This window comes from Salmo salar, chromosome ssa28, assembly GCF_905237065.1.
Source record: "Salmo salar chromosome ssa28, Ssal_v3.1, whole genome shotgun sequence".
NCBI classification, from domain to species: Eukaryota; Metazoa; Chordata; class Actinopteri; order Salmoniformes; family Salmonidae; genus Salmo; species Salmo salar.
Window position 1 is genome coordinate 14645912 of NC_059469.1, and position 18137 is coordinate 14664048.

Below are 18137 nucleotides of genomic sequence, written 5' to 3' on the forward strand. Positions count from 1 at the left end.
AAGCGGGATTAAAATCGATTTCATTGTAATTTTTTGTCAACAATCTACACAAAATACTCAAAAGGTCAAAGTGTAAGAAAAATTATATATATTTTTTATTATATGAAAAATAAAACACTAATATATCTTTATTAAATAAGTATTCAACCCCCTGAGTCAATACATGTTAGAATCACCTTTGGCAGTCCTTAACGATTACAAGCGTACCCATAACATGCTGCAGCCACCACCACTATGCTTGAAAATATGGAGAGTGGTACTCAGCAATGTGTTGTATTGGATTTGTCCCAAACATAACACTTTGTATTCAGGACAAGAAGTGAATTGCTTTGCCACATTTTTTGCAGTATTACTTTAGTCCTTGTTGCAAACAGGATGCATGTTTTGGAATATTTTTTATTCTATACAGGCTTCCTTTTCACTCTGTTAATAAGGTTAGTATTGTGGAGTAACTACAATGTTGTTGATCCATCCTCAGTTTTCTCCTTTCACAGCCATTAAACTTTGTATGTGTTTTAAAGTCACCATTGGCCTCATGGAGAAATCCCTGAGTGGTTTCCTTCCTCTCCGACAACTGAGTTAGAAAGGATGCCTGTATCTTTGTAGTGACTGGGTGTATTAATACACCATCCAAAGTTTAATTAATAACTTCACCATGCTCGATTCAATGTCTGCTTCTATTTATTTTTTTTATCTACCAATAGGTGCCTTCTTTGCGAGGCATTGGAAAACCTCCCTGGTCTTTGATTGAATCTGTGTTTGAAATTAACTGCTCGACTGAGGGACTTTACAGATACAGTGCCCTTGACTAATAATGGAACTCTTGGTAAATATGAGCAAAACGGGCAGTGAAATGTTTTTCTTTATTGTTTGTCCTCATTAAAAATATTCACAAAAATCAAACTTTTAATTAAAGTGAAGTAATTGAAAGAAAAAATAAACTCATCATAAAACAAATATTTTTCTCAAATATACAGTTGAAGTTGGAGGTTTACATACACCTTAGCCAAACACATTTAAACTCAGTTTTTCACAATTCCTGACATTTAATCCTCGTAAAAATTCCCTGTCTTAGGTCAGTTAGGATCACCACTTCATTTTAAGAATGTGAAATGTCAGAACAATAGTAGAGAGAATGATTTATTTCAGCTTTTATGTCTTTCATATCATTCCCAGTGGGTCAGAAATGTACATACACTCAATTAGTATTTGGTAGAATTGCCTTTAAATTGTTTAACTTGGGTCAAATGTTTTGGGTAGCCTTCCACAAGCTTCCCACAATAACTTGGGTGAATTTTGGCCCATTCCTCCTGACAGAGCTTGTGTAACTGAGTCAGGTTTGTAGGCCTCCTTGATAGCACACGCTTTTTCAGTTCTGCCCACAACTTTTCTATAGGATAGAATATATAGATGTACTATTGTAAAGTGGTTGTTCCACTGGATATCATAAGGTGAATGCACCAATTTGTAAGTCGCTCTGGATAAGAGCGTCTGCTAAATGACGTAAATGTAAATAGTGGAAATGGGAATTTTCAACCGTTGAACTATTTTCTTATAGCCATTTTCTGATTTGTGCAGCTCAACAACCTTTTGTCCCACATCATTACTGTAACAAGGGTCGTCTAAAGGAGACCAAAGCGCAGCGTGTATAGTGCTCATTCTTTTCTTTAATGAAAAACACTTCAACAAAAACAACAAACGACCGACAACAGTTCCGTAAGGTACACTTGACAAAACGGAAAACAACTACCCACACCCACACATGAAAAACAGGCTGCCTAAGTATGGCTTCCAATCAGAGACAACGATAGACAGCTGCCTCTGATTGGAAGCCATACCTGGCCAAAACATAAAAAACAAAGGGATCTGGGCTGCAGGCCGCCGCCGGAGGATCTGGGCTGCAGGCCGCCGCCGGAGGATCTGGGCTGCAGGCCGCCGCCGGAGGATCTGGGCTGCAGGCCGCCGCCGGAGGATCTGGGCTGCAGACCGCCGCCGGAGGCTCTGGGCTGCAGACCGTCGCCAAGGACTCTGGGTTGCAGACCACCGCTGAAGGCTCCGGACGGAAAAGCGTCGCTGGAGGCTCCAGACTGAAGAGCGTCGCTGAAGGCTCTGAACTGAGGAGTGTCGCTGGAGGCTCCGGACGGAAAGCGTCGCCGGAGGCTCCGGACTGCGAGGCTTCATCATAGGTTCCAGACTAATGACCGTTGCTGCTGGCTCCATGCCATCGATCATCTCTACAGGTTCCGTGCCAAGGATCATCACTGGAGGCTTCTTACCATGGATTATCTCTACAGGTGCCAGGCCATGGATTATCCCTACAGGCTTCGTGCCATGGTTTATCCCTACAGGCTCCGGACCATTTATAATCCCTCCAGGCTTTTTGCCAAGGATTATTTATTCAGGTTCCGGGCCATGGATTACCTCTTCAGGCTTCGTGCCATGGAATATCCCTACAGGCTCCGGGCCATGGATCATCACTAGAGGCTTAGTGCCATGGATCATCACTAGAGGCGTCGGACCATCGATTATCACTGGAGGCTTTGTATGTGGAGCAGGAACCGGTCTCACCGGACTGGGGAGACGCACTGAGGACCGAGTGCTCAAAGCAGGCACCGGCCGTACTGGGTTATGGATGCGCACTGGAGGGAGAGTGCAAAGAACAGGCACAGGACGTACTGGATTCTGGAGGCGCGCTGGAGGGAGAGCGCGAGGAGCAGGCACAGGACGTACTGGATTCTGGAGGCACGCTGGAGGGAGAGCGCGAGGAGCAGGCACAGGACGTACTGGATTCTGGAGGCGCGCTGGAGGGAGAGCGCGAGGAGCAGGCACAGGACGTACTGTGCTATGGAGGCGCACTGGAGAGAGAGTGCGAGAGGCAGGCACATGCTTACCACAAAAAGCACAGGTAGTTGACTCAGGCCTCACCCCTGGCCCAGCCAAACTACCCGTGTACCCTGCCTCTCGTTTTTCCCAGGTAGGCTCTGATATCTATCGATTTCCTGGCCCCAAGTCCAGTTACTCCTCTCCATCCACTCCGTATGTGACCAGGTGTCCATTTCTGCCCGGGCACGCCGCTTGATCCAGTCATGGTGGGTAGTTCTGTAACATGGGTCGTCTAAAGGAGACCAAGGTGCAGCGTGTATAGTGATCATTCTTTTCTTTAATGAAAAACACTTTAAAAAAAAACAACAAACGACCGACAACAGTTCCGTAAGGTACACTTGACAAAACGGAAAAAAACTAGCTACACCCACACATGAAAAACAGGCTGCCTAAGTATGGCTTCCAATCAGAGACAACGATAGACAGCTGCCTCTGATTGGAAACCATACCTGGCCAAAACATAGAAAACAAAAACATAGAAATAGAAATCTAGAAAACCCCACATAGAAACAGAAAACCAAAACCACCCAAAACACCCACCTGTCACGCCCTGACCACTCTACTATGGAAAATGACCTCTTACAAGGGTCAGGACGTGACAATTACTGTATTCTTGGGTCTTTCCCATAGTGATGGATGACTATGGGAACTTGGCCTGTGTGTCACCTCATATTTATACCCCAGTGAAAAAGGAAGTCATGGCTTACCACTTAAGTTTCCCTAATCACTCGGGTGAACTTAAGAATTTTACGAGTGCCAATATTTGTGGCACACATGTTTCAAAGAAAAATATTTATTCCACATAATTTTTTTTCAATCATTTTACTTCAATTAAAGGTTTGATTTTTGTGAATATTTTGAAAGAAAGACTAAGAGGATAAACAGCAAATATATTTTTTTCACAGCCTGTTTTGCCCATATTTACTAAGGGTGACAAAATTAGTGGAGGGCATTATAATTGTATTTGTGGGGTACAGAGATTAGGTAGTTATTCAAAAATCATGTTAACACTAGTATTACACACAGGGTGAGTCCATGCAACTTATTATGTGACTTGTGACTTGCAAATGTATACTCCTTAATATATTTAGGTTAGCCATAACAACGGGGTTGACTACTTATTGACTGAAGACATTTCAGCTTTTCATTTTTTATTAATTAGTAAACATTTTGAAAAACGTAATTCTACTTTGACATTATGGGGTATAGCGTGCAGGCCAGTGACAAAAACATCGAAATTGTCACGTCCTGACCATAGTAAGTTGTTATTTTCTATGGTAGAGTAGGTCAGGGTGTGACGGGGTGTTTGTCTGTTTTTGTATTTCTATGTTCAGTTTCTAGTTTTGTATTTCTATGTTGGTGTTGTTTGGGTTGATCTCCAATTGGAGGCAGCTGATCCTCGTTACCGCTAATTGGAGGTCATATTTATGTTGATGTTTGTCCCACCTGTGTTTGTGGGTGATTATCTTTTGAGTACTGTGTTTTCCTCTCTGCGTCACGGTTTGTTGTTTTTGTGTTTCAAGTATTTAATGTATTGCATTTAGTTTCACGGAATAAATGAATATGTGGAACTACGAACACGCTGCATTTTGGTCCGATCCGTCAGACAGCCGTGACAGAAATTCAATCAGTTTTAAATTCAGGCTATAACACAACAAAATGTGGAAGAAGTCAAGATGGTTCAATGGATAGAACAAATCTATACAGTACCAGTCCAAAGTTTTTCTACAGAATATTAGTGAAGACATCCAAACTATGAAATAACACATATGGAATCATGTAGTAACCAAAAAAGTGTTTAACAAATCAAAATATATTTTATATTTGAGATTCTTCAAAGTAGCCACCCTTTGCCTTGATGACAGATTTGCACAATCTTGGCATTCTCTCAAACAGCTTCATGTGGTAGAAAGGGCAACAGAGGATCAAATGAGTTTCATTCTCTATTTCTTGAGGTCAAAATAGTTACATAGTCTTTCCTCTTCCATTTCACCATTATACTGACCTGTTTCAATACGCAGGTCAATATCCCTGATCTGACCTGTTTCAATACGCAGGTCAATATCCCTGGTCTTACCTGTGCACATAGCGATCTCTTAATTTTAGGTAGGTTGTACATAATATACACTACATAACCAAAGGTATGTGGACACCTGTTCATCGAACATCTCATTCCAAAATCATGGGTATTAATATGGAGTTGGTTCCCCCTTTGCTGCTATAACAGCCTCCTCTCTTCTGGGAAGACTTTCTACTAGATGTTGGAACATTGCTGCAGGAACTTGCTTCCATTCAGCCACGAGAGCTTTAGTGAGGTCTGGCACTGATGTTGGGCAATTTGGCCTGGCTCGCAGTTGGTGTTCCAATTCATCCCAAAGGTGTTAGATGGGGTTGAGGTCAGGGCTCTGTGCAGGCCAGTCAAGTTCTTCCACACCGATCTCAACAAACCATTTCTGTATGGACCTCGCTTTGTGCATGGGGGCATTATCATGCTGAAACAGGAAAGGGCCTTCCCCAAACTGTTGCCACAAAGTTGGAAGTACTGAATCGTTTAGAATGTCATTGTATGCGGTAGCATTAAGATTTTCCTTCACTGGAACTAAGGGGCCTAGCCCAAACCATCAGTTGCCCATGCTCCCATATGGAGAGATCCCGTTGAAAAACTTTGCTGGCTATTCTGGCAATTGGCATATCCAACAGTCTATTCCAAAGTCTCACCATACATGCTTCCATCTCACCTTACACGGTTCCCAGCCCGTGTGCCTAGTTATTGTCAGTATAGGTGCAAACTTGTGGATACCTAAAAAATGACATCCTGCTCTGTTAGTGTTTTTGAGATACCTCTTAGCACCCCACACTCCTGCTGAATAGTCCAGAACAGGAGACACGCATGTCTGACAGTTTGGAAAACGTGGCAAAACCAATATCTTTGAGTGTTTTTGTTTTTCCTATAACTCCCCAAAGTTCTCTATTTGCTGAGTCGGCCAGGGGAAATGTGCCGTTCATCAAAATAAAGTCCCAAATATTTTTAATTGCCAGTAAACTCAAGCATTTCTTCATCAAAACTGAAAAAGACATCTCTTAGTACCTGGTCTAAAACGCATTATCTGTCTCAATTGATCCATCTTTTGCTCCAATTGTCTGTACATAATAACATTTTCTGCAGATCTTGTTCAGTTTCTGCCAGAACAATAGTCAATGTCCCTTAGTCAATGTCACTAGCCGGCTACCACCAGCTACTCTACCCTGAGCGTAGGGACTGCTGCCCAATATACATAGTCATTGAACACTGGTCACTTTAATAATGTTTAAATACTATTTACAGTTGAAGTCAGACGTTTACATTCACCTTAACCAAATACATTTAAACTCAGTTTTTCACAATTCCTGACATTTAATCCTAATAAAAATTCCCTTTCTTAGGTCAGTTAGGATCCCCACTTTGTTTTAAGAATGTCAAATGTCAGAATAACAGTAGAGAGAATGATTTATTTCAGCTTTTATTTCTTTCATCACATTCCCAGTGGGTCAAAAGTTTACATACACTCAATTAGTATTTGGTAGCATTGCCTTTAAATTGTTTAACTTGGGTTGAATGTTTCGGGTAGCCTTCTACAAGCTTCCCACAATAAGTTGTGTGAATTTTGGCCCACTCCTCCTGACAGAGCTTGTGTAACTGAGTCAGGTTTGTAGGCCTCCTTGCCCGCACACGCTTTTTCAGTTCTGCCCAAAAATGTTCTATAGGATTGAGGTCAGGGCTTTGTTTTGGCCACTCCAATACCTTGACTTTGTTGTCCTTAAGCCATTTTGCCACAACTTTAGAAGTTTGCTTGTGGTCATTGTCCATTTGGAAGACCCATTTGCGACCAAGCTTTAACTTCCTGACTGGTGTCTTGAGATGTTGCTTCAATATATCCACATAATTTTCCTCCTTCATGATGCCATCTATTTTGTGAAGTGCACCAGTCCCTCCTGCAGCAAAGCACCCTCACAACATGATGCTGCCACCCCCGTGCATCACGGTTGGGATGGTGTTCTTCGGCTTGCAAGCCTCCCCATTTTTCCTCGAAACATAATGATGGTCATGATGGCCATTATGGCCATTTTTGTTTCATCAGACCAGAGGATATTTCTCCAAAAAGTACAATCTTTCTTCCCATGTGCAGTTGCAAACCGTAGTCTGGCTTTTTTAAGGCGGTTTTGGAGCAGTGGCTTCTTCCTTGCTGAGGGGCCTTTCAGGTTATGTCGATATAGGACTCGTTTTACTGTGGATATAGATACTTTTGTACCTGTTTCCTCCATTATCTTCACTAGGTCCTTTGCTGTTGTTCTGGGATTGATTTGCACTTTTCGCACCAAAGTACGTTCATCTCTAGGAGACAGAACGTGTCTCCTTCCTGAGCGGTATGACGGCTGCGTGGTCCCATGGTGTTTATATTTGCATACTATTGTTTATATAGATGAACATGGTACCTTCAGGCGTTTGGAAATTGCTCCCAAGGATGAACCAGACCTGTGGAGGTCTACAATTTTTCTGAGGTATTGGCTGATTTCTTTTGATTTTCCCATGATGTCAAGCAAAGAAGCACTGAGTGTGAAGGTAGTCCTTGAAATACATCCACAGTTACACCTCCAATTGACTCAAATGATGTCAATTAGCCTATCAGAAGCTTCTAAAGCCATGACATTTTCTGGAATTTTCCATGCTATTTAAAGGCACAGTCAACTTAGTGTATGTAAACTTCTGACCCACTGGAATTGTGATACAGTGAATTATAAGTGAAATAATCTGTCTGTAAACAATTGTTGGAAAAATTACTTGTGTCATGCACAAAGTAGGTGTCCTAACCAACTTGCAAAAACTACAGTTTGTTAACAAGAAATTTGTGGAGTGGTTGAAAAACGAGTTTTAATGACTCCAACCTAAGTGTAGTAAACTTCTGACTTCAACTGTATATATCTACTGCAGTACTAAATGATTTGGCATGGGTCCTCAGATCCTCAAAAGGTTCTACAGCTGCACAATCGAGAGCATCCTGACGGGTTGCATCATTGCCTGGTACGGCAACTGCTCAGCCTCCGACCGCATGGCACTACGGAGGGTAGTGCAAACGGCCCAGTACATCACTGGGGCCAAGCTTCCTGCCATCTAGGACCTCTATACCAGGCGGTGTCAGTAGAAGGCCCTGAAAATTGTCAACGACTCCAGCCACCCTAGTCATAGACTGTTCTCTCTGCTCACACACGGCAAGCGGTACCGGAGCGCCAAGTTTAGGTCCAAGAGGCTTCTAAACAGCTTCTACCCCCAAGCCATAAGACTCTGAACATCTAGTCAAATGGCTACCCAGACTATTCACATTGCCCTCTCCACACCACTGCCACTCTCTGTTGTCATCTATGCATAGTCACTTTAATTAACTCTACCTACATGTACATAGTACCTCAACTAACCGGTGCCTCCGCACATTGACTCTCTACCGGCACCCCCCTGTATATATTGTTATTTTTTACTGCTCCTGTTTACTTACTTGTTACTTTAATTTCTTATTCTTATCCGTATTTTTTGGAACTGCACTGTCGGTTAGGGGCTCGTTAGAAAGCATTTCACTGTAAAGTGTACACCTGTTGTGTTGGGCGCATGTGACTAATAACATTTGATTTGAAATGTATTATTATGTGCTTGTTTGACATTTACTGCATTGATTGATAACAACTATGCACATAAGCATTTCCTTGCACCTGCCATAACACCTACTAACTGTGTACGCCACCAATATCATTTGTGTTGTTTTACAAGGTCAGCCATAGTAGGACGGCCCCCCTGGAGCGAAATAGAGTTAAGCGTGTTGCTGGAGTTGACTCTGGTATTCAAACCAGTGACCTTTTGGTTACTGGCCCAACGCTCTAACCGCTAGGCTACCTGGATGGATAAACACATTGTGAATGTTACATCTGTATATTTGTCCTACTGCTGGCTCTTTAACATCAGTTATACATCGCCTTTAGTCTTTATTTATTCCTTCCTGCGCTTTTGTTTACTAACACACTCCGGAATTTCCAGGAGTGTGTTCGGTCGATGAAGACGAGCACAAGTGTGTGCTAAATGTGCATTGTCTATTGACCAGAAAATTGTGTACATGCCCAGTTAGGATGGGGATGAGTGCTCGCGGTTATGTTCGACAGAGTACACACTTGCTCACTAACAGCTGAGCGGATACAGGCCAAACACACCAAGCATTTACACAGAGATTATATTTACTGTTTCAGGTGAACTGTAGGGCATTGACTTTCAATCTCCATTATATATACACAGTATTTATGCATAGCAATGAATACAATAGGCCTACCGAGGTCCCTTTTTACCATAGGAATATAAGACGGTCCTTAAAGTATAGTTTTCTCTCACTGAAGTGATGGTCCAGTATGTTGGGATAGGACTATATCATTACCATGCTTTTACCTTTGTATCTGAAGGACATGAAGGCTACAGTGACCTTAGTTAAGATGAGGTCACAGCATAAACAGATCTTTACTAACACAAAGACTGGTTATGCTTTATATACAGTTATACAGTAATAGGCCACACTCATTTGAATACCGGAAGGCATGGCTTTCATTTCTACATTGACATGAAAGGTAAGAAAATAGAAGAATGTATAGTTTGTGAACTAAACAAGTAGGGAATGGGGAATCTCAGAAGCTTGGAATCTATGGCTAGGGATTCTGCATGAATCTTAGTGGGGATTCTAGTGGAATATTATAATGATGTCATTCATTACCTGACCATTGCTGCTTCCCCATCTGATTACAGCTGTGCAGGTCTGTGCAAGTAGCCTGTATACAGTAGCTGCACGCTGGCGTGATGGCCACCTATTCATCTTGTTGGAAAACTAAGTTTCCCTAAATTTGATAATACTCTACTGTTCTTCTTCTCGCTTGACTCAAAGGCAGCATCACATGACCTTTTGGTTACTACACAAAAGAAGTCAAGATGGCGCCGGAGGGGAGGGCTGCCGTCTTATCAGTTCTTAACCAACCATGCTATTTTGTTTGATTTTTCGTGTTGTTCGTAACTTGTTTTGTACATAATGTTGCTGCTACCGTCTCTTATGACCGTAAAGAGCTTCTGGACATCAGAACTGGGATTACTCACCTCAAATTGGACGACGAGTTCTTCTTCAATGAGTCAGACACGAGGGATATACTACGGACACCTGACCAGGCCCAGATCCCCGTGATTCGCTGGAAAAGGAACGTAGGTTTTGTGGAAAGAGATCAGGATGCCTTGTGAGGATCAGGTGACGAGTGGCTAATCTGCCCTTGCCTTCCGTTCTGCTAGCTAACTTTCAATCGCTGGAAAATAAATGGGATGAACTGAAAGCACGTATATCCTACCAACGGGACATTAAAAATGGTAATATCTTATGCTTCACCAAGTCATGGTGAATGACGACATTAAGAACATACAGCTGGCGGGTTATACACTATCAGCAGGACAGAACAGCAGCTTCTGGTAAGACACGGGGCGGGGGCCTATGCATATTTATAAACAATAGCTGGTGCACGATATCTAAGGAAGTCTCAAGGTTTTGCTCGCCTGAGGTAGAGTATCTCATGATAAGCTGTAGACCACACTATCTACCAAGAGAGTTTATCTGTATTTTTCGTAGCTGTCTACATACCACCACAGACAGACGCTGGCACTAAAACCACACTCAATGAACTGTATTCCGCCATGAGCTAAGAGGAAAACGCTCATCCAGAGGCAGCGCTCCTAGTGGCCGGAGACTTTAATGCAGGGAAACTTAAATCAGTTTTACCTCATTTCTATCAGCATGTCACATGTGCAACCAGAGGGAAAAACATTCTAGACCACCTTTACTCCACACACAGAGACAAAGCTCTCCCTCGCCCTCCATTTGGCAAATCTGACCATAACTCTGCTTACAAGGAAAAATTAAAGCAGGAAGCACCAGTGACTCGGTCTATAAAAAAGTGGTCAGATGAAGCAGATGCTAAACTACTGGACTGTTTTGCTAGCACAGACTAGAATATGTTCCGGGATTCTTCCGATGGTACACCACAACAGTCACTGGCTTTATCAATAAGTGCATCGAGGGGGCCTCCCGAGTGGCGCAGTGGTCTAAGGCACTGCATCGCAGTGCTAGCTGTGCCACTAGAGATTCTGGATTAGAATCCAGGCTCTGTCGCAGCCGGCCGCGACCGGGAGGCCCATGGGGCGGTGCACAATTGGCCCAGCATCGTCCGGGTTAGGGGAGGGTTTGGCCGGCAGGGATATCTTTGTCTCATCGCGCGCTAGCGACTCCTGTGGCGGGCCAGGCGCAGTGCACGCTGACACGGTCGCCAGGTGTACGGTGTTTCCTCCGACACATTGGTGCAGCTGGCTTCCGGGTTGGATGGGCATTGTGTCAAGAAGCAGTGTGGCTTGGTTGGGTTGTGTTTCGGAGGACGCATGGCTCTCGACCTTCGCCTCTCCCGAGTCCGTACAGGAGTTGCAGCGATGAGACAAGACTGTAACTACTACCAATTACATACCACAAAATCGGGGAGAAAAAAGGGGTGAAAAAAAAAAATATATATATATATATATATAAAAATAAGTGCATCGAGGACGTCGTCCCCAGAGTGACTGCATATACATACCCCAACCAGAAGCCATGGATTACAGGCAACATTTACACTGAGCTAAAGGGTAGAGCTGCCGCTTTCAAGGAGCGGGACTCTAACCCAGAAGCTTATAAGAAATCCCACTATGCCCTCCGACAAACCATCAAACAGGCAAAGCGTAAATACAGGGCTAAGATCGAATCGTACTACACTGCTCCGACGCTCGTCGGATGTAGCAGGGCTTGCAAACTATCACAGACTACAAAGGGAAGGACAGCCGAGAGCTGCCCAGTGACACAAGCCTACCAGACTAGCTAAATAACTTCTATGCTCGCTTCGTGGCAAGTAACACTGAAACATGCACGGGAGCATCAGCTGTTCCGGACGACTGTGTGATCACGCTCTCCGCAGCCAATGTGAGTACAGTGCCTTGTAAAAGTATTCACCCCTTGTCACAAAATATGTCGTACTGGAGAGAAGAGGACCAAGACGCAGCGGGAATATGGATACTCATATTTTAATTTCAAAGAAAAAGGAGTAAAGCATCCACTCGACAAAACAATAAGAGATACTCACGACAGTGCAACAGTTCTGCAGGCTATTAAACGCAGTGCAAAAACAACTACCCACAACCCCAAAGAAAAACACACACACCTATATAGGACTCCCAATCAAAGGCAACTTAACACACCTGCCTTCAATTGGAAGTCCCAATCACCAACACAAACATTCACACACACACAAAACTGCCACATCCTGACCCCAAAACTAATACAATAGCTCCATCTGCTGGTCAGGACGTGACAGTACCCCCCCCCCTCAAGGTGCAGACCCCGGAATCCACCTACCAACAGAAAACACCAACAACAAAAAATCCCCAACAACAACCCATTAAACAATAACCCCTAAACAATAAGGGAGGGAAGGGAGGGTGGCTGCCGTCAACGACGGCACTGTGCTACACCCTCCCTCCCCAACCCACCTATCCTGGAGGTGGCTCAGGTGCAGGACGTGGACCTCGCTCCACCTTCGGCGTCGCCCACTTCGGTGGCGCCGCTAGCTGCGCCGGGCAGACGGGCCACTCGGGCTGACCCTGGCAGACGGACCACTCGGGCTGGGCCGGAGGACAGGAGGGCCACTCGGGCTGGGCTGGAGGACAGGAGGGCCACTCGGGCTGGGCCGGAGGACAGGAGGAACACTCGGGCTGGGCCGGAGGACAGGAGGGCCACTCGGGCTGGGCCGGAGGACAGGCAGGCCACTCGGGCTGGGCCGGAGGACTGGCGGGCAGCTCAGGTGACTCTTGACTGGCGGGCAGCTCAGGTGACTCTTGACTGGCGAGGCTGGGCTGACGCATTAGACGCCTGATGCGTGGGGCTGGTACTGGACGTGCCAGCCTGGAGACATGCACCTCCATGCTAGTGCGTATGGCGGGAAACACCAGACCGTAGAGGCGCACTGGTGGTCTTGAGCGCAGGGTTGGCATCACCCCTTCCGGCTCGATGCCTACTTTGCCCTGGCACATGCGGGGCGCTGGTACTGTGCCTACCGGCCTGAAAATCCCAGGCCTCACCACAGCCCCACGCCAATGCACGGGACCTGTCCAGTCTGCCCTACAAGGGTACAGGGAGCTGGCCTGGGGCTCCAATCTCGCCCCGCCAAATAGCCCTTGTGACCCCCCCAAAACTGCCACGTCCTGACCCCAAAACTAATACAATAGCTCCATCTGCTGATCAGGACGTGACACCCCTCTTGGCGTTTTTCCTCTTTTGTTGCATTACAACCTGTAATTTAAATGGATTTTTATTTGGATTTCATGTAATGGACATACACAAAATAGTCCAAACTGGTGAAGTGAAATGAAAAAAGTAACTTGTTTCAAAAAATTATAAAAAATTAAAAACGGAAAAGTGGTGCGTGCTTACAGTTGAAGTTGGAAGTTTACATACACCTTAGCCAAATACATTTAAACTCAGTTTTTCACAATTCCTGACATTTAATCCTAGTAAAAATTCCCTGTCTTAGGTCAGTTAGGATCACCACTTGATTTAAAAAATATGAAATGTCAGAATAACAGTAGAGAGAATGATTTATTTCAGCTTTTATTTCTTTAATCACATTCCCAATGGGTCAGAAGTTTACATACACTCAAATAGTATTTGGTAGCATTGCCTTTAAATTGTTTAACTGGGGTCAAATGGTTCGGGTAGCCTTGCATAAGCTTCCCACAATAAGTTGGGTGAATTTTGGCCCACTCCTCCTGACAGAGCTTGTGTAACTGAGTCAGGTTTGTAGGCCTCCTTGCTCGCACGTGCTTTTTCAGTTCTGCCCACAAATGTTCTATAGGATTGAGGTCAGGGCTTTGTGTTGGCCACTCCAATACCTTGACTTTGTTGTCCTTAAGCCATTATGTCACATCTTTGGAAGTTTGCTTGTGGTCATTGTCCATTTGGAAGACCCATTTGCGACCAAGCTTTAACTTCCTGACTAATATTGTGAGATGTTGCTTCAATATATCCACATAATTTTCCTCCTTCATGATGCCATCTATTTTGTGAAGTGCACCAGTCCCTCCTGCAGCAAAGCACCCCCACAACATGATGCTGTCACCCCCGTGCTTCACGGTTGGTATGGTGTTGTTCGGCTTGCAAGCATCCCCCTTTTCCCCCCAAACATAATGATGGTCATTATGGCCAAACAGTTCTATTTTTGTTTCATCAGACCAGAGGACATTTCTCCAAAAAGTACGATCTTTGTCCCGATGTGCAGTTGTAAACCGTAGTCTGGCTTTTTTATGGCGGTTTTGGAGCAGTGGCTTCTTCCTTGCTGAGCAGCTTTTCAGGTTATGTGGATATAGGACTCGTTTTACTATGGATATAGATACTTTTGTACCTGTTTCCTCCAGCATTTTCACAAGGTCCTTTGCTGTTGTTCTGGGATTGATTTGCACTTTTCGCACCAAAGTATGTTCATCTCTAGGAGACAAAACACATCTCCTTCCTGAGCGGTTTGACGGCTGCGTGGTCCCATGGTGTTTATGCTTGCGTACTATTGTTTGTACAGATAAACGTGGTACCTTCAGGCGTTTGGAAATTGTTCCCAGGGATGAACCAAAATGATCAGGTTTGGAGTGAGTAGTCGTGCTGCACTTCGCTCCGCAGGTAATATTACATTTCATTACAACGGTTTGATTTGTTTGATCTGAGCAATTTTTAGCTAGCTACATAGCTGTCTTTGTATCAAAGATAATTGTGTAGTTTAGAGTAATTATCGAGGTTAGCTAGCCAGCTATTTTCGTCCTCCGCGACGCCGTTCTCCAAACTTAGTCAACACTGCCAGCTTGCCAAATTCTACGGACTAGCAGCACTGTAGAAGCTAATACATTACAACGGAACAACGGAACGATTTGATTAGTGTAGTGTTAGCTAGCTACATAGTTGTCTTTGCTGTCTTTGTATCTAAGATAATTGTGTAGTTTTAGAGTAATTATCGGAGTTAGCTAGCCAGCTATTTTCATCCGCCGCGACGCCGTTCTAACTTAGTCAACACTGCTAGCTAGCCAACCTTTACCGACTAGCAGCACTGTAGAAACTAATACATTACAACGGAACGATTTGATTAGTGTAGTGTTACCTAGCTACATAGTTGTCTTTGTCATAGTTTGATAATTGTGTAGTTTAGAGTAATTATCGAGGTTAGCTAGCCAGCTATTTTCGTCCTCCGCGACGCCATTTTCCAAACCTAGCCAACTTTACCGACGAGCAGCATTGTAGAAACTAAATACATTACAAGGGAACGTCTTGATTAGTGTCATGTTAGCTAGCTACATAGTTGCCTTTGTATCATGATAAAGGTGTAGTACTGAAACTATCGAGGTTACCTAGCCAGCTACACTTTCAAACAAAGTTAACAACGTAGCCACTGCTAGCTAGCCTACTTCACCAGCCAGCAGTACTGTATCATTTTAGTCATTTTAGTCAATAAGATTTTTGCAACGTAAGCTTAACTTTCTGAACATTCGAGACGTGTAGTCCACTTGTCATTCCAATCTCCTTTGCATTAGCGTAGCCTCTTCTGTAGCCTGTCAACTATGTGTCTGTCTATCCCTGTTCTCTCCCCTCTGCACAGGCCATACAAACGCTTCACACCGCGTGGCCGCTGCCACTCTAACCTGGTGGCCCCCGCGCGCACAACCCACATGGAGTTCCAGGTCTCCGGCAGCCTCTGGAACTGCCGGTCTGCAGCCAACAAGGCAGAGTTCATCTCAGCCTATGCTACCCTCCAGTCCCTCAACTTCTTGGCACTGACGGAAACATGGATTACCACAGATAACACTGCTACTCCTACTGCTCTCTCCTCGTCTGACCACGTGTTCTCGCATACCCCGAGAGCATCTGGCCAGCGGGGTGGTGGCACTGGAATCCTCATCTCTCCCAAGTGGACATTCTCTCTTTCTCCCCTGACCCATCTGTCTATCTCCTCCTTTGAATTCCATGCTGTCACAGTTACCAGCCCTTTCAAGCTTAACATCCTTATCATTTATCGCCCTCCAGCTTCCCTTGGAGAGTTCATCAATGAGCTTGACGCCTTGATAAGTTCCTTTCCTGATGATGGCTCACCTCTCACAGTTCTGGGTGACTTTAACCTCCCCACGTCTACCTTTGACTCATTCCTCTCTGCCTCCTTCTTTCCACTCCTCTCCTCTTTTGACCTCACCCTCTCACCTTCCCCCCCTACTCACAAGGCAGGCAATACGCTTGACCTCATCTTCACTAGATGCTGTTCTTCCACTAATCTCATTGCAACTCCCCTCCAAGACTCCGATCACTACCTTCCCGCTACTCTCTCCTCTTCCATCCTATCATCTCTTCCCTCTGCTCAAACCTTCTCCAACCTATCTCCTGATTCTGCCTCCTCAACCCTCCTCTCCTCCCTTTCTGCATCCTTTGACTCTCTATGTCCCCTATCCTCCAGGCCGGCTCGGTCCTCCCCTCCTGCTCCGTGGCTCGACGACTCATTGCGAGCTCACAGAACAGGGCTGCCGAGCGGAAATGGAGGAAAACTCGCCTCCCTGCGGACCTGGCATCCTTTCACTCCCTCCTCTCTACATTTTCCTCTTCTGTTTCTGCTGCTAAAGCCACTTTCTACCACTCTAAATTCCAAGGATCTGCCTCTAACCCTAGGAAGCTCTTTGCCACCTTCTCCAAACGACACCGCTGGTCCTGCTCACACTGCCCTACCCTGTGCTTTGACCTCTTTCTCCCCTCTCTCTCCAGATGAAATCTCGCATCTTGTGACGGCCGGCCGCCCAACAACCTGCCCGCTTGACCCTATCCCCTCCTCTCTTCTCCAGACCATTTCCGGAGACCTTCTCCCTTACCTCACCTCGCTCATCAACTCATCCTTGACCGCTGGCTATGTCCCTCCCGTCTTCAAGAGAGCGAGAGTTGCACCCCTTCTGAAAAAACCTACACTCGATCCCTACGATGTCAACAACTGCAGACCAGTATCCCTTCTTTCTTTTCTCTCCAAAACTCTTGAACGTGCTGTCCTTGGCCAGCTCTCTTGCTATCTCTCTCAGAACGACCTTTTTGATCCAAATCAGTCAGGTTTCAAGACTGGTCATTCAACTGAGACTGCTCTTCTCTGTGTCACGGAGGCTCTCCGCACTGCTAAAGCTAACTCTCTCTCCTCTGCTCTCATCCTTTTAGACCTATCTGCTGCCTTTGATACTGTGAACCACCAGATCCTCCTCTCCACCCTCTCCGAGTTGGGCATCTCCGGCGCGGCCCACGCTTGGATTGCGTCCTACCTGACAGGTCGCTCCTACCAGGTGGTGTGGCGAGAATCTGTCTCCGCACCACGTGCTCTCACCACTGGTGTCCCCCAGGGCTCTGTTCTAGGCCCTCTCCTATTCTCGCTATACACCAAGTCACTTGGCTCTGTCATATCTTCACATGGTCTCTCCTATCATTGTTATGCAGACGACACAAAATGTATCTTCTCCTTTCCCCCTTCTGATAACCAGGTGGCGAATCGCATCTCTGCATGTCTGGCAGACATATCAGTGTGGATGACGGATCACCACCTCAAGCTGAACCTCGGCAAGACAGAGCTGCTTTTCCTCCCGGGGAAGGACTGACCGTTCCATGATCTCGCCATCACAGTTGACAACTCCATTGTGTCCTCCTCTCAGAGTGCTAAGAACCTTGGCGTGACCCTGGACAACACCCTGTCGTTCTCCACTAACATCAAGGCGGTGACCCGATCCTGTAGGTTCATGCTCTACAACATTCACAGAGTACGACCCTGCCTCACACAGGAAGCGGCGCAGGTCCTAATCCAGGCACTTGTCATCTCCCGTCTGGATTACTGCAACTCGCTGTTGGCTGGGCTCCCTGCCTGTGCCATTAAACCCCTACAACTCATCCAGAACGCCGCAGCCCGTCTGGTGTTCAACCTTCCCAAGTTCTCTCACGTCACCCCGCTCCTCCGCTCTCTCCACTGGCTTCCAGTTGAAGCTCGCATCCGCTACAAGACCATGGTGCTTGCCTACGGAGCCGTGAGGGGAACGGCACCTCCGTACCTTCAGGCTCTGATCAGTCCCTACACCCAAACGAGGGCACTGC